Source organism: Grammomys surdaster, unplaced genomic scaffold, assembly GCF_004785775.1.
Source record: "Grammomys surdaster isolate TR1022 unplaced genomic scaffold, NIH_TR_1.0 126133, whole genome shotgun sequence".
NCBI lineage: Eukaryota > Metazoa > Chordata > Mammalia > Rodentia > Muridae > Grammomys > Grammomys surdaster.
The window spans coordinates 804,310-818,282 of record NW_021620941.1 but is presented as its reverse complement, the minus strand read 5'-3'; positions in this window follow the sequence as shown (position 1 = coordinate 818,282).

Genomic DNA, 13,973 nt, shown 5'->3' with positions numbered 1-13,973 from the left:
GCTGCGCACGCCTTTAATCCCAGCACTTGGGAGGCAGAGGCAGGCGGATTTCTGAGTTCGAGGCCAGCCTGGTCTACAGAGTGAGTTCCAGGACAGTCAGGGCTACACAGAGAAACCCTGTCTCGAAAAACCAAAAAAAAAAAAAAAAAAAAAAAAAAATAAAGAAAAAAAAGAGAAGAAAATTAGACATACCGAGAGCACGGGTTTGGGCTTCCCAAAAGGAGGTTCTCACTCCATTGTCTTACAATGATCACATATGGGGGTTGAGTGAAGTTTGAAGTTATTATCTTCAAATCTTTATCTTCAAGATATACCTGACAGTTTTAAAATTGTGTGTATGTGCCTGTGGACTGGGTATTGGATTCATTAGAGCTGCAGTTACAGGCAGTTGTGAACCACCCAACACTGGGTTCTGGGAACTGACCCGGGTCCTTTGAATGATCAGGAAATGCTTTAACTGTTGAGTGGTGCCTCCAGCCCCTTAAGTTAGTTTTATTTTTAAAGGCCACTTAAATTGATAGATTCCTCTCCCTATCCAATATGCTATTATTTGCTTGTAGCCAAATGTATTTTCAATTGATAAGCCTTTTCAAACAGAAATATTAAAGGATGTGATTTAAAAGGGTGGCCATCTTCTAAGGAGGTTTGGAGTGTGCTCCAACAGTGTATTAAACTTTAGGACAGCTATGCTGTTCAGCTGAGAGCCTCAATGTGTCTGGTTAGCAACAACCACCCTGCAGTAGTTCCAGCATGAAAGGACCACAAAGACGAAAAAGGAAGTCTATCAGGTAGCTGTTGTTAACTCCAACATGGTGGGTGACAACAAGAATGCGTTCATTTATCTGTAGACAAGGTCTTCAGACTGGCTTTGAACTTGCTACATAGAGGAAAATGACTGTAAACTGCTTGCCTCTGTGTCCTAAGTGCTGGCATTAGGGGTGTGAACCATTATGTCCAATCTATGCGGTGCTGAGGATTGAACCCAGGGCTTCATGTACATCAGGGAAGCACACTACTAGTTGAGTTACAACCATATATATTATACATACATATATATATATATGGTTGCACATATATGTATATATGCTTACATATGTACATGTACACATATGCATCTCTATCTACATCCACCTCCACCTCCATATTTATATGTCTGTATCTATACATCTTGAGCTGTGACCATCTGAGCTTAGATTCTCTCTGCAGGTGAGCCAGTTCTACTCCAAATGAGTTCATTCAGACAGACCCAGCCTAAAGGGACATCACTAGCCCAGGAGCTGCTCTCCTGACCAGTCAGAGGGTCTAGCACTTTAAGCCTTCTCTTATGCTTTCTTTGCTAATATTTGAGTGTCCAATTCAAGCCAAGCCAAGTCCAAAGCCAAAGAGTGGGGAAGCACATTCTACTTTCAAAGGACCCTTTCCCGACAGTCTTTGACATGTGGCTATATCGACCTATGGAGAACAATCAGTTGACCCCAAGCTTTTGTGTTATGTCAGTGCGAGTTTCTCCTGTATGTAAGAAGGAATCATTATGGCCTATCTCAGTATAAGGTGCATGTAGAGTGCATCAGAACATCACAGCTGAGGAGAAAACTCTAAGCCCCTGTCTTCCCTAGCTGGCCACTTGTGTTTGTGTGACTAGGTGCTTTCAGTATATCCTAGGGTTGAACAGTCACTAGCACTATGCTACAGGACTGAGCCCACATATCAGAAAAGGAGGGAACCTCGTGAAACAGGATGTACATTAGATAAGGCTTTCCATCCTGATTCAATAGAAGAGGAATCTGAGAAGGGGTCAATACTAGACATTGGGAAGGTTGTACCTCTCTAAAGAACTCACCCAGTGAGGAATTCAGGACAGGGCAGAGAAATGCAATTAGGAATACAAAAGGCGGCCGGGCAGTGGTGGCGCATGCCTTTAATCCCAGCACTTGGGAGGCAGAGGCAGGTGGATTTCTGAGTTCAAGGCCAGCCTGGTCTACAGAGTGAGTTCCAGGACAGCCAGGGCTATACAGAGAAACCCTGTCTCAAAAAACCAAAAAAAAAAAAAAGGAATACAAAAGGCTAACTGTTCTGTACCAAAATGGCATGCTGGCCACATTTGCCGTTTCTCTAGGCTGATGCTTTGTGCAAGGCTGTAAAATCATCAGCCTCATTTGTCTCAGCTGAGTCTCTAGCATCCATTATGGTGTGGGGCTCATTGTTTCCCACAGCCATGTAAAACATATCACTGTGACCCTAAAACTCTTGAAAGTCTCAGACTCAAAAGCCTTGGAAGACTCAAGATCTGGGTTCTCTTGATCCACAGAATGTCTGAATGTGCCTCAATGGAGTTCCACTATTTGTGAGCAAGAAAGGCAAGGTGTTCACCTCCTCCCTCCACCTCTCCACACAGCCCCCACACAGTGTTGAAACAGCAATGTGGTCAGCCCAACCAATGCACTTGCTAGACAAGGAGAAGAAAGGTGTGGGAGGGCAGGACCACCCATGGTCCACAGCAGCTCTGAAATTCCACTGGACAAATATTGCTACAAGCTCAAGTTTCACTTCTGTTGTTTCAGTAAAATACCCTGACAAAAAATCAGCTTAAGGCTATAAAGGGTTCATCATAGCCCACATTTCCAGGTTATTGTCCATTGTTTTATGGAAGTCAAGGTAACAGGACTTAAAAGCTAGCCATAGCACATCCAGGCAAGAGTAGAGAGAAACGATTGCATGCATGTCACCTGCTTGCTTACTTGCCTGTGTTCAACTTCATTTCTCTACCCTTACTTAGGGAATGGTGCCACCCATGATGGGCTGGCTCTCCTTACTCTGATCTAAGAAATCTCTCACTGACACTGTCTTTCACGGTGATTCTAGATTATATCAAGTTGAAAATTAAACTTATCATCACAACCAGTAAAGGGCTTGTCATGTAAGCATGAATATCTGAGTTGATCCTTAGAATCCATTAAAAAACAAGACAAAACAAAACAAAACAAAAAAAACAGGCAATGTATGCTCATAAATCCCAGTGCAGAGGCAGAAACAGGCATATCTCAGGGGGTTGCTGGTTAGCCAACTTAGTCAACCTATCCTACTTGATGAGTTCTAGGCCAAGTGAAAAGACTCTAAAACAAAACAAAACAAAATGTAAATGGCACCTGAGGATGACACTTGAGGTTGACTTTTACACATAAGTGCATGTGCATGCCCCCCCCCAAAAAAACACATACATATGCTCAGATACACCGTCATTCAAAGATAAAAGATTCAATATTTGAGTGTAAGGACTGTTAGGGTGTCTGTGATGTTAAATCTATCTGTCACCTCAAACTTGCTTTCTTTTTAAGATTTTTTTTTTAAGTAATTTTTTTTTTTAAAAAAGAAACTACTTATCTCTGTGTGTATTATTTGTTTGTGGCTATGTACGTGTGAGTGCAGATGCCCTCAGAGGCCAGAGGCATTGGATCCCTCTGGAAGTGAAACTGCAGGTGGTTGTGAGCTGCCTGATATTGGTGCTGGGAACTGAACTCTGGTCGTCTGTAAGAGCAGTATGTACTCTTAGCCACTCAGCCAGGTCTCCTATCAATTACATTGAAAGGCTCACAGATGCTTGTAACTCCAAGGGATCTGACATTCTCTTCTGGCACACATAGGTGCACACACACATCATATACACATAAACAAGTCACTAACTTTGTAAGTTACACTCTAGCATGGATTATTAGCTTTCCACTGACTCTGTAGTAGATGACATCTTTTCAGTGTAGGATAGGATAACAGTTGCCTAGGTTACTCTGTTGGCCTACATCCTACATCTGGACCCCTTCTCTCATTTTCTACCACTTCCCAATGTTTCCATCAAATTGTGACTCACCCACTAGTTGGGTCAGCGCTCCCCTGATTCAACCCTTAAGTCTCACATCTGAGCATTGAATTAGTGACCATGTCTTCAGTGTATGTGTCATTTGGGATAATTCATAGTCACACTTCAGTAGTGATCAAGGTAGCTTGAACAGATGAGAAACTGTGAGGCAACCACCACTCATCCTCCATTTCCAGGACCTGGGGTTGGTGTTTGTGTGCATTCATATGGTGGGAGCTCCCAGTTGCATGGAACAAGATGGGTGTCACTGGGGAAAGAATGTACTAAAGGGGTGCTGAGTAGGTCACATAAACTTTGGGAAAGCTGGGATTCAAGCTTTGTAGTCATGCTGCCAAAACACTTGACAATCAGGATAGAGGACTAAGGCTACCAGTCATTGTCATAGCCACGACTATTGCCACTGCTAACTGGACACTCCAGTCTTTCTGCTGCTTTGGAGGCTGATCCTCTGCCACTGCATCCCCGCTCCCCCAGCTACCTGTGATCAAGTCAGAGCGGTGACAAGGTAATGCATAGGGAGCAGACTTTTTTGTGTTAATCATAGAGAGTGTGGGGGTTTTAGTGTCCACATAAAGCTATGCATGCTCAAGCCTTTGTTCCTCTCTGTGTTTTTTGTCTTGCTATCTTTGAAGGATGAGAGACATGAAGGCTCTCTTTGATCAGCCTCTTCCTTCAGATCCTCTCCATCTCCTCTCCCAGCTCTGTGTGCTGGTGGGGGTGGGGGACTATGTGGGTGGACTTCTTTGTCTCCTGGCTTTGGTGTGGCCCATGGGAAGAGATTCTGAGCAAACTGGTGGGAGGCAGGACTGTGTGCGAAAGGATTCTTTGGGGCGCTCTCAGCTGCAGACTTGTGGACTGGCTACAGTATTTGCCTCAGTGTGGACAGTGGCCCTCTTCTTCCAGGACCCCTGCCTGAATCCCTTCAGACCTCAGGTGGAAGTAGTTCTCCGGAGTTAGTAATTTTGGTCTGCCAAATAGTTTATTCCCTTTTATTTTTCCTAAGTCCTTCCTAAATCTTTGCAAATAAGCCCATTACTGAATGCTCCCTAATTACCCAGCTGGAGGGAACTAGTTAATTTCCTGATGAAACTCTTAGCTAAGCAGGTAAAAGTTCCTAGCTCCATGAATACCCTCAACTAACATGCATCAATACATGGAATTTGCCTCTTAAACTCCTGAACAGGAGGGAGATGGTAGGAAATGTTGGGGATTCCAACAAATGCAAAGCACATGGCCTTTCAAAAGGCAGCCCTTGTTGCCATGACAACAGTCCAGCTTGCCAACCTTTCCTTATTCTTCAAGAGTGGGAAGACATCAGATTCTTTTCTTTACATTTATTTTATTTATTTAATTGTTGGTGGGGGGACACATATACCATAGCACTCAGAAGTCAGAGGACAACTTGTAGAATCCAGTCCTCTCCTGAAGTGTGGATCTGGGTCCCAGGAATTGAACTTAGGTCTCAAGTCGTCAGGCTTGGTGGCAAGTGTTCTCTCATACACAACCTCTCACAGGAGCCCTAAGATAAGATTCTTAAAGAGGTCTTCTGGTTTTTTATGTTGGCTTAATTTTAGAGCTTTTGGTTTGAGCTAGGCTAACAAGAAGTTTAAAAACTGACCCAGGGGTCACCAGCCCTTAGTCTCTGGATATACAGTGTTCAGTTGGGTCTCAGGTTCTATAGGAAAGAACCTGTACCAGCTACTGGTGAGACCCTTGGGGGTGCTCCCACAGGAGATCACAGAAGCCTGGTCACAGCAATCTTCTGCATAAGGGCTCAGTGGTGGTACCCACAAACTGGTGTCCCCTTGGTGGTACCCACAACCTGGTGCCCCCTTGGTGGTACCCATAAGCTGGTGCCCCCTTGGTGGTACCCACAAGCTGGAGCCTAGAGCCTTTCTACATTCTGGCTGTGCCTGCTCAGTCTGTCAGGTCTAATATGGGTATCAACAAAACATAAATTAAATCAGAGAGGCTCTAATTTGTAAACGAAACATGTTGGGGCAGGAACTAAACGGAACGTCCTGTTTTAATTGGGTTTTAAAAATGTTTTAAGAATCGTGTTAGCGTGGAGCCTAGTGCTATCATTTCTTAAGTAACAGTATGATACCCTCTAGTCTAGATGTTTTGAACAGCCAGGGCATTTGTCTGAATACTCTTTAAAGATCTATAGATGTTAAAAAATCTGTAAAGTAGAAAAATGACACCACCTTCCAGCTGCTCAATGGGGTAACTCCAGATGTAGCTTTCTTACAGAAGCTGTCTTTCATCTTGTGTTTGAGAGAGGTACAAGACAATTACTCTTGCCTTTATCTTTCTGTATATGCATGTGGACAAGCACATGTGTGTTTATTTATTTAATGAGCATTTACCTACTGCTATTTAAACATTCTGCAAACAGTTCAATGAATTCTCTCCCTCTCTTTTCAAATGTGCAAATTCAAACACACAGGGGAAAGGACTTCATGGAGGCCACATAGCTAGTAACTGGTAGAGAAGGGAGCCTGGTTTCCGAGTCTATAGCCAGAGTCACCTTGCCGCATGGCCTCATACACAGCTTGGCCATCTATTTGGACTTTCCTCTGTCCCTCTTCTCATCTCCGGATATTTGCAGATATTCACATATCCCATAAGCATCTGTTATACTGGGGAGGACTCTCCATTGAGCTGTTCCAGTGTGATCCCTTGCAATCCAGGAGAGAAAACTAGGAGAGAAACAGTTCTTCCCTGGTGGACATCATAGGGTGAGGCAGGAGAGGTCACAGGAAGGGGACCTGGCCTGGCCAAGTCTAGAAGGGGCTGTATTTCCACCTTTCTGTGCTTAGCCTTTTTTTTTTTTTTAAATTTATTTATTTATTATTTATGAATACACTATAGCTGTCTTCAGACACACCAGAAGAGGGCATCAGATCTCATTACAGATGGTTGTGAGCCACCATGTGGTTGCTGGGATTTGAACTCAGGACCTCTGGAAGTGCAGTCAGTGCTCTTAACCACTGAGCCATCTCTCCAGCCCCCTTTCTTTCTTTTTTTTTTTTTTTTGATACAGGCACTCTCTGTAGCTCTGCTGTCCTGGATCTTGCTCTGTAGACTAACCTGCCTGGCCTTGAACTCTTGAACTCACAAAAATCTCCTGCTTTTGCCTCCTATGTGCTGGTATAAAAGGCTTGAGCTACCATGCGCTCGCTCTCTCTCTCTCTCCATACATATCATATATATAAAACATATATTATATATAATATATGTTATTTATTGTTTATGATTGCTTTATCTGCATATACACCTACATTCCAGAAGAGGGCATCAGCTCCTACTACAGATGTTTGTAACCCACCATGTGGTTGCTGGGAATTGAACTCAGGACCTATGGAAGAACAGTCAGTGCTTGTAATCGCTGAGCCATCTCTCAGCCCCTCATGCCTGGCTCGATATGCTTAATTTTTTGAGCCACGTTTTGTGCTTCCCACAGTTGCTGCAGTCTTACTTTCCTACCAGCCACACACGAGGTCCACATGACAATTTTGATTCTTAGCTTTAGAAACATGGGGTTTCCTGTTTATTGGCCTGAGCTGATTTGCTGTGGTTCGGTCTGTTGCTATGTATTATAATGCTAAATTCTGTACTAAGCATAATGTTAAATTCTATGGATTGTAATGCTAAATTCTGTATCCCAAGGTCTAGTTGCCTCAAGAAGAGTGAATTCTCACAAATACCAGCTTTTGTTGTGCAAACCTTGCTCTTTCATTTAAAACTATTGGTTGAATAGAAATGACTAGGATTACTGGAAGGACTAGAGGTTTCAGCTACCTTGTTGGGAGTCTTGGGGAAGAGAGGAGAGAGGAGAAGGGCACAGGAGAAGGAGGAAGGTGCATGGGGGAGGTGGATCGTGAGCACTTGGCCACGAGGGTGTAACTGTTGGAGCAGGAGGAGCCCAAGCAGAAGGTGGTGAGTGATTTCTTGGGGTTACTGATGGGGAAGTAGACAAACCAGCATGGAGGGGTGATATCTGCCCAGCTAATGCTTTAAGGCTTATTATCAATATAAGGAATTTGTGCCTTTTATTTGAGAACTAAGTGATTTAAGGTGGGGTAGAAACCCCCAAATAATATTTACTGCAACACTCATTCTAGTAGGAAGTAGAACATTTTGGCTGTCTCCCCCCTCACTCTGATGTGTCACTCAGCATGACCAGATCATGACATGACCTTGGCAGGGAAGACTGTGGTCTGCAGGTTGGAATCATATTGTTGCTTTTGGGGAAAGCAGTTCTGTTCCATGTATCTATCAAAAAAAAAAATGCCCAATTGCCCCATATTACTTTTTTTTTTTTTTTTTTTTTTTTTTTTTGTTTTTCGAGACAGGGTTTCTCTGTATAGCCCTGGCTGTCCTGGAACTCACTCTGTAGACCAGGCTGGCCTCGAACTCAGAAATCCGCCTGCCTCTGCCTCCCAAGTGCTGGGATTAAAGGCGTGCGCCACCACTGCCCGGCCTCCCATATTACTTTTTAAAGACCTATATTTTGGATCTTAAAGGTTCCTGGAAGGCCTATATGTTCAAGCCTTAGTCCTGTGGGTCCCTGGGAAGTGGTGAGACCATTGAAAGGTAAGGCCTGATGGGAAGTCTTTAGGTTATTAGGGGACACACCTTTGCAAAGGATTGTGGGGCTCCAGTTCCAGCCCTAGCCCCTTCTTCCTTCCTAGCCACAATGGTGGCAGTTGTGTCTTGTTATATATTACTGTTACAGTATGATACCCTACCACAGGTCTGGAGGAACAAGTCCAAATGACCATGGACCTGAAGCTCCTAAGACAGTTGTCAAAATAAACATTCTCTTTCTTCCTTCCTTCCTTCCTTCCTTCCTTCCTTCCTTCCTTCCTTCCTCCCTCCCTCCCTCCCTCCCTTCCTTCCTTTCTTTCTTTTTCTTTCTGCTGTGGGGATTGAACCTGGGACCTAATAAATGCTAGGCAACTGCTATACCATAGAGCTACATCCTCAGTCCTAAACCTTCCTTCTTTACAGGTTAATAATTTCAGGTATTTGTTCCAGTTATTGAACACTGGCATAAGGAATCTGTGCTCTCCCAGCCACTCTGCGGGTACCTCAGTCACACGTCAAGCATCTGAATGTGAGGGGCAGCTCCTGTCTCTCTTTTCCTCCACGGGCCTTCTACCGATGCCATTGAATTAGCATAGCCAGTGAGGAAACCAACACCTATCCATCTGTTGTTCTCAGCGATTTTGGGCCATAGTAATTTATTTTAAAAGTCTGATTGGGTGCTGTAGAGAGATAAGTCAGTCAATAATGTGCTCTCTGAGTAAGAATAAGAACCCAAAGGGAGGTGGGGTTCAGAACCCCCACCCCCAGCTGAGAAACTATTGACAGTTGATGGTATCTGGGGAGGGAGATGTGGTTTTCATTAAGGGTGTGGTCTCTAGCAAGTCAACCAAGCTCCAGAGGATAGCCCTACACCCGTGGGTTTATAGCCAGTACAAACTGGACTTGGGCTATTTTAAAAGGTAACCATTAAAAAGGATACTCAACTGGGCTTGGGTGGAGGGGGTGGAGAGCAGGGAGTAGATCTGGAAGGAGTTAGGGGTGTGAGGTTGAGTGAGAATACTCGAAGTACACTGGATGCATGTATGAATTTTTTAAGAATTAATACAAATATTATACGGGCTGGAGAGACAGCTGAGTGGTTAAGATCACTGGCTGCTCCTTCAGAGGACCCAAGTTTGGTTCCCAGCACCCACACAGTGGCTCAAAACTATTTGTATTTCCAGTTCCAAAGGATCTGACACCCTTTTCTGTCCTTCATGAGCACTCTGTGCATATAATGTGCAGATATACATGCAGGCAGAACACCCATACACATAAAATGAGACTAAATCAAGCCTGGTGGTGATGGCACATGCATTAGGTCTCAGCATTTGAGAGGTAGAGGCAGGCAGAGCTCCGAGTGCAAGGACAGTCTGGTCTACACATGGAGTTCCAGGACAGTCAGGGTTATACAGAGAAACCCTGTCTTGCAAGAATAAATCTTTAAAAAGATAATTAATTAATTTAAAATTTTTGGTGTGGTGATTTAAATGAGAATGGCCCACAGGCTAACATGTTTAAATGCTTGGTCCTCAGTGGAGGAACATTTTGGGGAAGATTAGCAGGTGTGTTGAAGGAGATGTGTCACTGGGAAGGTGTCGAGACTTGAGGTTTCAGAAGCCCATGCCAGACTCAGTCTCTCTCCGCCTGCCGCCTGCCTGTGGAGCCAGATGTAAATTCTCAGCCACTGCGTTAGTGTGTCTGCCTGTACATGTGCCTGCTATGATGCTAACCCTCTGAAACTGGAAGCAAACCCCCAATTTAAATATTTTATTTTGTAAGTTGCCTTGGCCATGGTGTCTCCTCATGCAGTATAAAGAATAGTGACTAAGACCCAGGGAGAACATCATAATGGCAGGGAAACTGATGGCGGGAAGCCTAATCTGGGCACGAAGAGAGATCCACTCTTCAACCACAGACGTGAAGCAGAGAGATGGAATCCCAGAGCCCTTCCCCAGTGTGTGCTTCCTCTGGCAAGGCCACCTCTCCCCATAACCTCTCCTCATAGTGCCACCAGTTAGGGACAGACAGAGTGTCCAATTGTGTGAGCCCGTGGGGGACATTTTTTAATTTGAATCACCTGCAAGGATTTGGTTAGGATCACTGCTCAGCCCACACAAACATGTAAAAAAGTGTTTCAAATACTATATTAACTTACATATTTATGTTAAACCTCTCATTCTAGTCTTCTGTGGCTTATAAAAAGGGGCCAAAGTCCGCAATTTGGGTATTTGAAAGGACTAGAACAGGGCTCCCGAGCTGTGAGACCCAGGCTGTGCCTTATCGCCTTGCCCAGCTCTTCTCTCACCTGACTCCCATCATTTTACTGCCCTTTTAAACATTTTTCTGGGAGTTGGGGATTTAGCAGTGGTAGAGCGCTGAGCAAGCACAAGGCCCTGGGAGTGGTCCTCAGTTTGGGGGAGGGGGAGTGGAGACAAAATAAAAATTTCGTTTTATGTGTGTGGGTGGTGTGAGTGTGTGTGTATGAGTGTGCATGCTCACATGCACACATGCTACAGCTCATGTGTGGAGATCAGAAGACAGCTGGCGAGTTGCTTGCGTTGATCATCTTTAGTCCCTCTTTTATGTAGACTCTAAGAGATCCTCTGCTCAATTACCCAGCATGCCTCAGGAAAGGGGCAGGTAGGAGCATGAGGAGATATAGCAGCCACGCACACTCGAATTCTTTCCTTTCTGGACCTTGTTCATTATGAAGAGTAAATCCAATTGGTCGTTGTGGGCTGGGTTCCTAACTCCCCGGCATCTGGTTGTGCCTCTTGATCTTTCCCACCAAAGGCCTCCTCACTGCTCCCTCAGCCAATGAGGTGTGGGGGACGACCTGCCGTTCTTCCCCTCACTCAGCCACAACGCCTGATGTTCCCAGGCGTATGACAGACAGGATAAAACATCTGTTGTGCTCATTGCTTGGATGTTAGGGGTGTTTGTCAAGGAGCAGACAGATCCAGGATGCAATGGGAAAATCTGAGATGGGTGCGGGGGAGATGTCACCACAGGGCCTGCCGGCTCAATCTGGATCGTAGGATGCGCATGCCGTGTGGCTGTGAGACTCATGGGCCACAAGTGGATTCAATGCTCAGGGCTCTGCGGTGCCTCAATCCCCAAACAGCCATTCTCACAAAATTGTTTTCTTCCACCAGCAGTCAGACCGACAGATTGCACTGTGATCACAGGTGGGTGGGGCCATATAAACAGCATCAATTCAATTACAAAACAAGGTCGTAGTCGCGGAAAAAGATGCAGTGTGTTGACAGATGACTATGACTGTAGGATCCGGGTGCCAAGCCAGCTAACTAGTGCTGGGTTTGGGCCCTTCTTCCCCCTCCTCCCTTTCTTCCTCCCTTCCTCCCTCATTACCTCCCTCCCTTCCCTTCCCTCCTTGTCTCCCTCCCTTCTTACCTCCCTCCTCTCTCTCTCTCTCTCTCTCTCTCTCTCTCTCTCTCTCTCTCTCTCTCTGTCTCTCTCTCTCTCCCTCTCTCTCCCTACCTTCCTCTCTCCTCTCCTTTCTCTCCTCTCTCTTTCTTTCATTCTATTTCTTTTTGGGACAAGTCTCACGTAGCACACTGGGTAGTCTTAAACTCCCTATATAGCCGAAGTCAACTTAGAATTCCTAATTCTCCTGCAGTCTACCCTACGTGCCTGAGTTACAGATACGTGTTACCACACGTGGTAGAGAGGAGTTAGAACAGCCATGCTGGGAAAGCAGAAAGATCAGGCTTGAGAAGTACAGGACAGAGAGACAGCTAACATGTAAGAGTCTGGGATTGTGGCCCAGGAGGGCTGCGGGTCTGGGGCAGCCAGGATGGAATATAGGTTTTAGTAAGTAATAATTCAGGAGTATCAGAGGGGAGGTGTTAGCAATGTAGAAGTTTGGGAGTAGCCTAGCCATTGAGCTGTTTAAGGCATATTAAAATAGAAGATTCCCTCTCCTCTCTCTCTCTCTCTCTCTCTCTCTCTCTCTCTCTCTCTCTCTCTCTGTGCACGTGCGCTCGTACATACACGCATGCATGTGTGCGGGTGTGTGTGTGTCTTTCATTCGGGAAATCAGAACATTGGGGTGGGTAGCTAGGAATGTGCACTGCCACTGCTGGGTGACTTGGAGTGGATTAACCGGGTAATGCCGGTACAACGGATGGCTTTGTTGATGGCTCTACCAACTGAGCCACATCTCCGGCCCAGCTTCTCTTTTAAGGGTGGGATTGAAACCTCTCAGCTCTAGAATTAGATAGCTGCAGATTTCCACCTTGTGTGCAGTTCTTTTGGGGGAACTCAGCTGCTCTGGCCTGGGTCTCATCCCCAGGCTTGTTTGCGTAACCCGGGTGCGGGAACCTGATTCAACCACTGTAGGCCATGGTGGTTTGCTCGGATAAACAGACCACACTGAGTGGTACATAAACGGACACAAGGTCTACTTTAGTGCAACGAGATACAAGATGCGTGCTGGGACCCAAGAGAAAGACTGCTCTTTATTTGAGTGGCTCTCCTCTTTATCTTGTAGTCTGGGGTGCTAGTTTTATTTCTGTTGCTGTGAAAAATATCTTGGTAAAAAGAATCTTAGGGAAAAGACATTTATTTAACTTACATTTCCAGGTCCCAATCTATTATTTTGGAAAAGTCAGGGTAGGATCTTGAAGTAGCTAGTCCCATTGAGGAGAGAAAGAAGAATCCATGCATGCTTGTTAGTGCCCAGCTCACTCTCTATGCTTATACAGTTCAAGAGTCCCTGTCTGGTAATGGTGTCACCCACAGTGGGCTGACTCTTCCTATATCAATTAAGAGAAAAAAAAGACAATCCCTTACAACCAGATCCAGACATTCCTCATGGAGACTCCTCCCAGGAACTCTCAGGTTGTGTTGAGTTGACAATTAAAACTAACCTTTGGAGCCGGTAGGTGAAGTTGTGAAGCTCTGAGATGTTGCAGTCATTTTGTTGCTCTGTAGGGAGTAGCCTCAGGAAGCTACTAACAGGATGGAAGGCAGAGCCAACAGGACAACATGGGTTCCCTATTCGGGGTTAGACATGTGCATTGCATCTCGCTAGAAAAAGTCTCTCACACAAGATGTCATGGTGACAGGAACTTGAGGTGGCTGGTCACATTGTAGCTGCAATCAGGGAGCAGAGGGGTATGAGGGTGGGATGGGGGAGGAACACGGGTATCCATTCTCCTTTTTATTCACAGTGGAACCCCAGCCCATTGCTGGTGCCACTAATATTCAAGGTAGGACTTCTCACCTCAATTAACCACTCTAGAAAACTTCTCACAAAAAGACCAGAGCTTTGTGTCCTAAGTGACTCTAAATCCTATCAAGTTGACATCAAAATCAACTACCACAGGGAGAAGTCTAGGTTCTGAGACCAATGGTCCAGGTGCCAGCCCAGGATCTTCTGCCAAGGTGGGCCCCTCCTCCTTCTCACGCCTGAATCCTAAAGCCAGCTTTCTTTCTGTTTTTGGTTTCTGAAAACTGCCTTCTTGCTTAGGACCCTTTCACC